The sequence below is a fragment of the Macrotis lagotis genome, chromosome 7 (genome assembly GCF_037893015.1).
Source record: "Macrotis lagotis isolate mMagLag1 chromosome 7, bilby.v1.9.chrom.fasta, whole genome shotgun sequence".
Taxonomy (NCBI): Eukaryota; Metazoa; Chordata; class Mammalia; order Peramelemorphia; family Peramelidae; genus Macrotis; species Macrotis lagotis.
Window position 1 is genome coordinate 62,550,458 of NC_133664.1, and position 8,908 is coordinate 62,559,365.

The window sequence follows — 8,908 nt, forward strand, 5'->3', positions numbered from 1 at the left end:
ATTTTCTAAAAGAAAAAGCTTGAAATTGATTTGATTATATTGTAAAATTAACTTTGGAAGAAATTAAATGAACCCTTTCTAATTAAATATTTGCAAATGTCAAGCACTTTGGTTCACTCCACTCAAGGGTGAAGAGTATCAGCCAAATAAGACTCAGTACATCTTACATTTGCCTTTTGAGAAAATACTTGGTTGACTAGTAACATTATTAAATAAAAACTGTTAAATGATAATACAATAAAATAACATTTGTGTACTCTTAGAAACAAAATAAAGAAATAAACAATTGCAAGTGATATATTTTATTAGACTCAGTAATTTTCCTAATTCTGATCATGAGATCATGGAACAAAACTAAAATTATCCATTGTAGTCTAGGTGAATCTTTCAATAGAGAAAAAGAAAATTTATGCTTTCTGAATTTGTTTAAATTTAAATGATACTTTAGTCTTTCAGTTTTTCCTAACCATTCCTTTACAAATTGATTCTTAAAAGATTCAAACTTTCTTGTTAGAGTCAATTTCTGTTATTCTACTGATGTGATTCTCATTTTCCCATGAACTTAGTATAAGCTAGCTTATACTCTTTGTTTCAGAATTTTTCCCACAACCAATAACTTGTGTCCTCTGACCTTAATCTTTCTTTGTTTCTCCCCACATACAGAATCTGGAATAGGCTTGTGACAGGGTTAGAAGGAGGAAATGATCATTTGGTGCCAAGTAAAGGTAAGAAAAAGAATTTCTTTACATGGTGATAACTTCCCTTATGTATTAATTAAGAGAAATAAAAGAAATAAAAAAATGATAAGGGAAAAGTGGAAAAGAAGAAAATATATGAATAAAAAGGGCATATGATATTCTAAGCTAGGGAGGCAAATAGAAAAATTGAGTCAGTCCCTGTTCCAAGGACCTCATACTAGAATCAGGGGAGACAAAAACATAAAACTAAGTTGTGAAGCAAATGGAAGGATCTAGAAGTCCAAAGTGTTCTTCAGAAGGTTGGATGGCAATGTCCCAGGATCCTTAGGTTATATCAGTAGGCTAGATGCCAGTGCATAGAAGGAAGGCAGATGATTAAAACCTATGGACCAAATTCCAGAAGTTTTTTTGTTTGTATGGATTCTCATGACCCAGAACTGTTAGTTTTAGACCATCTCCTACTTTATACATATCACATCAATGAGCATTTATTAAGCATCTGCTGTGTTGGGCACTGTGCTAAGTAAAATAAAACAAGACAAACCAGTCCCTGCTCTCAAATGGCTCACAATTTAATCAGGGTGGGGGGAGACAACTTTAAGACAACTGAAAATACAAAAGATAACTGTAAAAAAGATAATTGGAGATGACCAAGAGGGAAGGCACTACTAGCATTAAAGGCAACTGGGAAATTATAGAATTTGTAGAAGGTGAAATTATAACTGATACTTGAAGGCAAGCAAAGGGGCCAGAAGATGAAGATGAGGATGGACAGCATTCCAGCCATGTGGAACAGTAAAGGGCTAGGAAATATTAAGTGTTCAATGTAAAGAATAGTGAGGGGGTCAGTGTCCTGGATCATGGAATAGATGGGAAGCTGAAGAAAGAGGGAGTAAGATAGAAGAAGATAGGAAAGATAAGAAGGGTACTGATCATGAAGGACTTTAAAAGCTAAACAGAGAATTTCTTTTTGATCCTGGAGGCAATAGGGAGTATTTGAAGCTTACTGAAAGTGTAGGGGGCTGACATGGTTAGATATATGCTTTAGGAAGATTAGTTTAACAGCCAAGTGGAGGATGGATTGGAGTGGGGAGAGACTTGAGGGAGAACAATTTGAAGACAATTGCAATAATCCAGGAATGAGGTGATGAGGATCTACACCAGGGTTGTAGCAGTTAGAGGAGAGAAATGGCATATATGAAATGTGTTATAAATGTAGAAACAATAGAACTCAGCAACAGATGGGGATACGGGGGTGGGTGGGTGGAGAGAGAGTGAGAATGATACCTAAGTTGTGAGTCTAGATGACCAGAAGGCTAGAACTGTTCCCACCAGTAATAAGGAAATTAGGATGAAGTCAGGATTTGGTGGCATAGTAAAAGTCTTTTAATGTAGAAGCTCCTACATTTTATGCTCTCTTGACTATAGTTCCATAGTATTTAAATCTCTTCCCTCCCCAGGGTCCTGTAATATTTTTTCCAGGTCGGGAAGCTTCAAAAGTTGACTACAATGTTCTTGTGAGTTTTCATCATGTGATCTCTTTCAGATGGTAATTGGTGACATTTTTATATACTCTCTAGTCCTAATTTCCTTAATCATTTCTCCAAATTTCTTTATCCATACTCTTTTGTTCATGATAATGTTCAGGTAATCCAACAATTCTCATATTGTCTCTTCTTAATCTGTTCTCTGAGTCAGTTGTTTTTCTAATGAGATGTTTCACATTCTCTTCCTTCTTTTGATTTTATTTGATCATTTCTTAGTGTTTTATTACTTTTATTACCTTCCCTATAACAACAAGCCACTATACTTGATCTTGGTCCAGTTAACTGCTATTCAATATATTTACTTCAACTAAGCCCTTATAAGTGACCATTAATTTTTATTCACTCAAAGCAATTGAACTTCCTTGGATATTCCTGCAATTTTGCCTTGATCCTCCAAAGCCCTGCAAAGATATTGTGGGATTTGTTAAAGAATTTACATGGAACCAAGAGCAAACACCTATATCTGCATATTTTATTCTTCATCATTTTATAGAAATCAACATTATTCATTTAAAAATATTGATGTTGGGGTGGCTTGGTGGCACAGTGGATAAAGCACCAGCCCTGGAGTCAGGAGTACCTGGGTTCAAATCCGGTCTCAGACACTTAATAATTACTTAGCTGTGTGGCCTTGAGCAAGCCACTTAACCCCATTGCCTTGCAAAAAAAGAAAACCTAAAAAAATATTGATGTTACAGTATAAATTGTTCTCATTCTACTTACTTTACTCTGTAGTCATAAATTCATGTCTTTGCATTTCTTTTTAAAATCATCTTTACTTCCAACCCCCCCCAAAAAACCAAATAAAATCATCTTTGTTTATTTCTCACAACAAAATAATATCTATCACCTTTATATCACTGCAAGCTTTTTGTCATCACAAAAAGAACTGCTATAAATAAATAAAATACACAAAGGACCTTTCCTCTTTCTTTGATCTCTTGTGAGTATAGCCCTAACACTGGCATAGCTCAGTCATAGGGCACATACTGTTAGTAATTTTTTTTGTGTGTATAATTTCAAATTGCTTTCTGGAATATTTATATCTATTCACAGATCCACCAAGAGGGCATCAATATTTTTTCCCTACGCATCTTCCAATATTTATTACTGCACTTTTTTTGGTCATCTATGGCACTCTGTTGGATGTGGGATAGAATCTAAGAATTCTTTTAATTTGTATTTCTCTCAGTAATAATTTTAGAGCATCTTTTCAAATGGTTATACATAGACTAGATTTTCTCATTTGAAAACTACCTATTCATATCATTAGACCAATTGTCTCAAGGAGAATGATTCTTTCTCTCATAAATTTTAATCAGTTATTTATAAACATTAGAAATGAGACCTCTATCAGGGAAACTTATTGCAAGTATTTTCCTCAAATAATTATTTCCTTGTATCAGATTTTATTAGATTTAAGGAAAAACTTTTAAATTTTATATAATCAACATTACCCATTTTAACTTCTTCTATCCTCTCTTTTCCTTGTTTGGTTATGAACTTTTCTCTTAACCAAAGATCTAACAAGTAATTTTTTCCATGTTTGCAGTTTAATTATAAGATTAACTCTAGGTCCTGAATCCATTTGTAGCCAATCTTTGAAAAAAGTGTGAGGTGTTGGTTTAAATCTAATGTTTTCCATTTTTTCAGTAGTTTTTGAAATGTGGGGTGCCATAACTGTAAAGTGTTACATATATTTTCAAATGAAATCACTGTTCTATTAGTTTTACTTAATTTTTTTTAGGTTTTTTTTGCTAGGCAATGGGGTTAAGTGGCTTGCCCAAGGCCACACAGCTAAGTAATTATTAAGTGTCTGAGGCCGAATTTGAACGCAGGTACTCCTGACTCCAGGGCCGGTGCTCTATCCACTATACCACCTAGCCGCCCCTAGTTTTACTTAATTTTTAATTTGTTACAAAAGGCCTCTCATGAAGGGGTTGTCATCTGTAAATGTTTGCAATGTAAAAATAGCAACAAAACAGATTAAGAAGTTTCTTTAAAAAACAAATCTTAAAAATATCTTTTCTTTCTCTTTTTCCTCTTTTAGGTGAATAAGATTTTACACATCAACATTTCTGCAACAGAAAATCAATCAACTTCTTCTTGGAAATGACCCTTGTAATCAAAGCTGTCATTGACTTGCCCTCCATTTCCTCCATGTTGGGTTTTTTTTCCTTAAGAGTAATTGTGTTCAAATCCTTGACCCTGTCACTTCTTACTTGAGTGATACTGAGTAAGTCACATACTTAAAAAATGTTTTTGGTGGTTTTTGTAAGACAATGGGGCTAAGTGACTTGCACAAGATCACATAGCTAAGTAAATATTAAGTGTCTGAGATATTTTTTGAACTCAGGTCCTCCTGACTCCAGGGACGGTGCTCTATCCATGCTGCCCCCATGTTGTTTCTCAGACCAACACACTCTCATCTTGAAGACCATGGCTTATGTGGAAGAAAAGATAATTGTGAGGAAGTAGGTTGCTGAAAATTGCATACTTGACTAAAGTAAATGAGCCAGAGGAATGAAAAATGGGAAGAGAATGGGTAGGGGAAAATTAGAAAGAAGGATTAGAAAAGGCCAAGGAGAGAAGAATGGATAAAACATAGGTGATTATATTTGCCTTTTTTTGTATTGTATCATGACTGACATTGTTAGAGAAGTATGAAGTTTAAATTATGTGAAGGCTAACTCTGTAATTGTTTCTTCATTTCCCAGTTCAACCCAACATTTATTAGGCACCTCACCTAATAGGTCCTTAAATGAAACAAAACTATTTCAAGGGTAATCCTGATAAGATCATTTTGAGTTTTGGCCTTTCTCTTCTCTCATCTCTTTTATTTTTCTCCCTATCTTGTTTATATGAATATTACTTAAGACTATATAGATGTATGAAAGAGAAATCAACTAAATATATTTATATGGAACCTACCATTCCAATCAATTCACCAAACATTTGTTAAACACTAATTTTGTGGAAGAATTCTACTAAATGGGGACAGCTAGGCACTGCAGTGGATAGAATGTTGGACTTGAAAAACTGGCTTCAGATGCTAGTAGTGTTTTAGGTCATGTAGCCCTCTTTGCCTGAGTATCCTCATCTGTAAAATGAATTTGAGAAGGAAATCCACTCCATTATCTTTGCCAGAAAAACCTCAGATGTGGTCAGAAGAGTCCAACTCAACTGAAATGACTAAATAGCAGCAATAACAACATTCTACTAAATATTAGACGATATTGGGAAAATATAGTGTAAATTCTACTGATGGCAATCATTTCTTGGAAATCATTATTTGTTTTAGTTAAGACTTAGCTACAATATAAGATAAGCTATCAATCACTCAATCAATAAGCATTTATTTGTGGGCTTACTATGTGCCAGGCAAGGCAATGGAGAAATCTGTTAAAAATTAAAAAATTTTTGAGTAGGGAAAGAAAACTCTTAGTGCGAGATTGAAAAAAAACTGTGGAAAAGATAGCAATTGATTAATGCATGGAACTGAAGATGGAATGTAGTGTGGTCATGTGAAAGATGGTAGGTTGAGATTAAAGAACAACCGGTATTCTAATTGGGCCAGCCAAATGTAAACTCTTTAAGGATAAAGCTATTGTATTTGTGTCTTTGTATCCTCCAGGCCTTGCATATGGTAGGTGCCTAATAATTATTTCTTGAATGAAATTGGAATGTAGAATGTTTGAAGAGTAGTAATTTGACAGATATATAGATGGAACTGACAGAATTGGGAGTGGATTGGATGTGGGAGGTAAGGGGAAAAGGAAGAGTCTATGATAACTGAGCTTTCAAGCCTGAATACTGATATCATGGTGACATGCCATCAACAAGAATGGAGGAATTGGGAAGAAGGTGAGTTTAGTGGGGAAGAGTGGGGGGGAGGGAGAAGAGGTTGAGTTCAATTTTGGACATGTCTTACCTGAGACACTGCCAGATGAAATAAGTGAAAATTTCTAGGGCATAATTGAAGATGTTGTACTAGGGCTCAGGGGGATGATTGCACATGGACTTCTGGATTTGGGACTCAGCTAGGTAAAGATTGTTCATTGAATGCCTAGAAGCAGATGAGCTCACCAAATAATGTGGGGGAATGAGCAGTTGGGGGCAAATTATAGCCCAGATGAATGACTTTTAAGTCAACCATGAGATCTGGTCATGTTTATACAATGTGACTGCATGAACAATCTCTCCCTCTAGGAAATTTCAGGTAAAGACAACAATGTTTGTATTAAATAGTAGATACTTAATATATGTGACACTTTAACTTTCTGATTAAAAGTTTATAGCATGTATCATATGTGTATGCACATGTATATATGAATTTTTATGATCATCTGTCTCTAGCAGATATGATCGGGGAAACTTGTGCTTGAGTCTATCTGATGACATTACCAGAAGTGGACCTTGTAATATTGAAACACCTCTCATAGAGCTAAATATAGACACTGGGTCTCTTGCTGGGAACCACTTACCTTAGTGGGAAGGTATGATGAGCTCCCCCAGAAGAGATCAGTACCTCTTTGCAAGGGGTCAAATTAATATGTCCAGGTCTAGTGGGGGTGTTATAGTCTAACAAAGGTCTTACCCTGCAATCTCATCACAAATCAATTTCCACATCTGTAAAACGAATTGAAAAAAGGAAACGGAAAACCATTTTACCAAATAGATAGTCCAAATAATTATGTTAGAAATTCTGAAGAAAAGAAGATCACTTTAGCCTAGAATGGTCTGGGAAAGTCTTTAAAGAGTATTTGAGACTTGAGTCATGTCATTTAAAGTTTTTTAAATTATGAACATTTTCATATACAAAGAAAACTAAAAAGTAGAGACTATTCAGACTCTACAGAAACTGTGAAATCACTACATATGACTTTTTTCTTTTGAATATATATTAAATTTAATGTGATAGTACCAACATTGCTCTTAATTTGTTTCCCTTCTGAACCTTTGCCTTTTGGTTTCTTCTGTGTATTTTTTTCATGAATGTTCTTTTATTTTCTGTCTCATCTCTGCTTCTTTCATCTCTATCACTATTCCGTTATTCTCTTCCACAATTCTCTCTACCACCATTCAAATAAAAACTTTTTCTTGACTTTTTAAAAAAGTATAACAAAATAGATTTGTATTGGGATAATTGTCATGCAAATGGAATGTCTGGAAATATAGGTCTCATTATGCATCTGCAGACTATGGCTTCTAAGAAGTGGGAGACTTATTTCATCATCTGATTGGTCATTGCATCAACCAACTAAATATTCAGTCTTTTTTTTTACAAGACCCGTTATTTCATTGTTATAGAGAATTCCTGATGAATAAACTTTCTCCAACAAAACAGATAGGCTTCTCCTCAATAATATTTAGTCTTAGAGACTTTTTACTGCAGAGAGGTTGAAAGACTTGTCCATGATCACAAAGTTAATACATGACTGAGAAAGGATTTAAAAATCAGGTTTTTCCGGACTCCCAACTTTTGCACTTTTAATATTTAAACTATACCCTCCAGGGGCAGCTGAGAGTTGGGAGTGGGTAGAGCACTGGTCCTGGAATCAGGATGACCTGAGTTCAAATGTGACCTCAGACACTTAATAATTACCTAGCTGTGTGACTTGATCAAGTCAGGTAACCCCAATGCCTTGCAAAAACTAAAAAACTAAATATAAATAACTATACCCTCCTGCTCCACTTTCCAAAAAGTAGCAAGAGAAACTATTAATTGCTTATTGTAAATCCTATGTAAACTCTATCTACTGTATTTTCCTAATATACTTGCTCAGTAACCTTGTCAAAATAGAAAATGAGTTTGGTCTTGCATGACCTCTTTATGATGAGAGATGTCTTTGTTAAATATTCACATACGGTCTGTTTCATGCTCTGTTCCAGGATCTGAGCTCCCTCCTGGATAATACATTCTGTTCCATTGTGAAAAAAGAAAGTGCTGCAGTCAAGAAGAGCTGGATTCAAATCTAACATGACATTTATTGGCAGCTGTTCCTGGGCAAGTAAGTCATTTAATTCTCTCAGACAGAGTTCTCTGTAAAATGGGAATAAAAATATCTGAGGTACATATCTCATATTGTCATGATGCTCCAATGAAATAATACAAATAAAGGACTTTGGAAATCTTAATTTGTTGTTCAGTCATTTTTTTCAATCATGTGAACCCCATTTAAGATTTTCTTGGCAAAGACACCGAAGTAGAAACTGAGAGGGCAAACTGGGTTAAGTGACTTGTCCAGGTCATACAACCAGTAAGTGTCTGAGACCAGATATGAATTTAGGAAGATAAGTCTTCCTGACTTTAGACCTGATGCTCTATTCAGTAAATATTATCTGTTGGTAGAAGTGGAATTGATGTTATTTGTGATTGTATTTTAATTACTTAATTAAAAACTTAAAAATTCTTTAGGTTATATTAACATTTATAACTGATTACTGAGAGTGTTGATCAATGGGATCAGTGTCATTATGCAGGTTTCTAGAAATACAGTTCTTTGTTTCTCAATTCTGTTCTGTTCAACATTTTTATGCCTTGGATGAAAGCATAGATTATAAATCACACAACCATTTGATAGGAATCTGAGAAGGTTAGTTAATGTGCTGGAGTACAGAATTAGTATTCAGAAAGACCTCAAAAAACCTAGAAAAGTAGGT

At 34.6% G+C, this 8,908-nt stretch overlaps 1 long non-coding RNA gene across 3 annotated transcripts in view; it reads left to right on the plus strand.

The window, feature by feature from the left end:
- The window catches only part of LOC141492581 (uncharacterized), a 115,624-nt gene extending 107,256 nt beyond the window's left edge, over positions 1–8,368 (plus strand). Inside the window, exons 4-7 of one of the 3 annotated variants that reach the window (XR_012469968.1) lie at positions 664–725; positions 2,159–2,247; positions 4,296–4,481; positions 8,138–8,368. This is a non-coding gene — a long non-coding RNA (uncharacterized LOC141492581). The remainder of the gene's footprint in view (positions 1–663; positions 726–2,158; positions 2,248–4,295; positions 4,482–8,137) is intronic. The other 2 variants (XR_012469969.1, XR_012469970.1) reach the window with 2 other exon arrangements.
- The last annotated feature ends 540 nt before the right edge of the window (positions 8,369–8,908 follow it).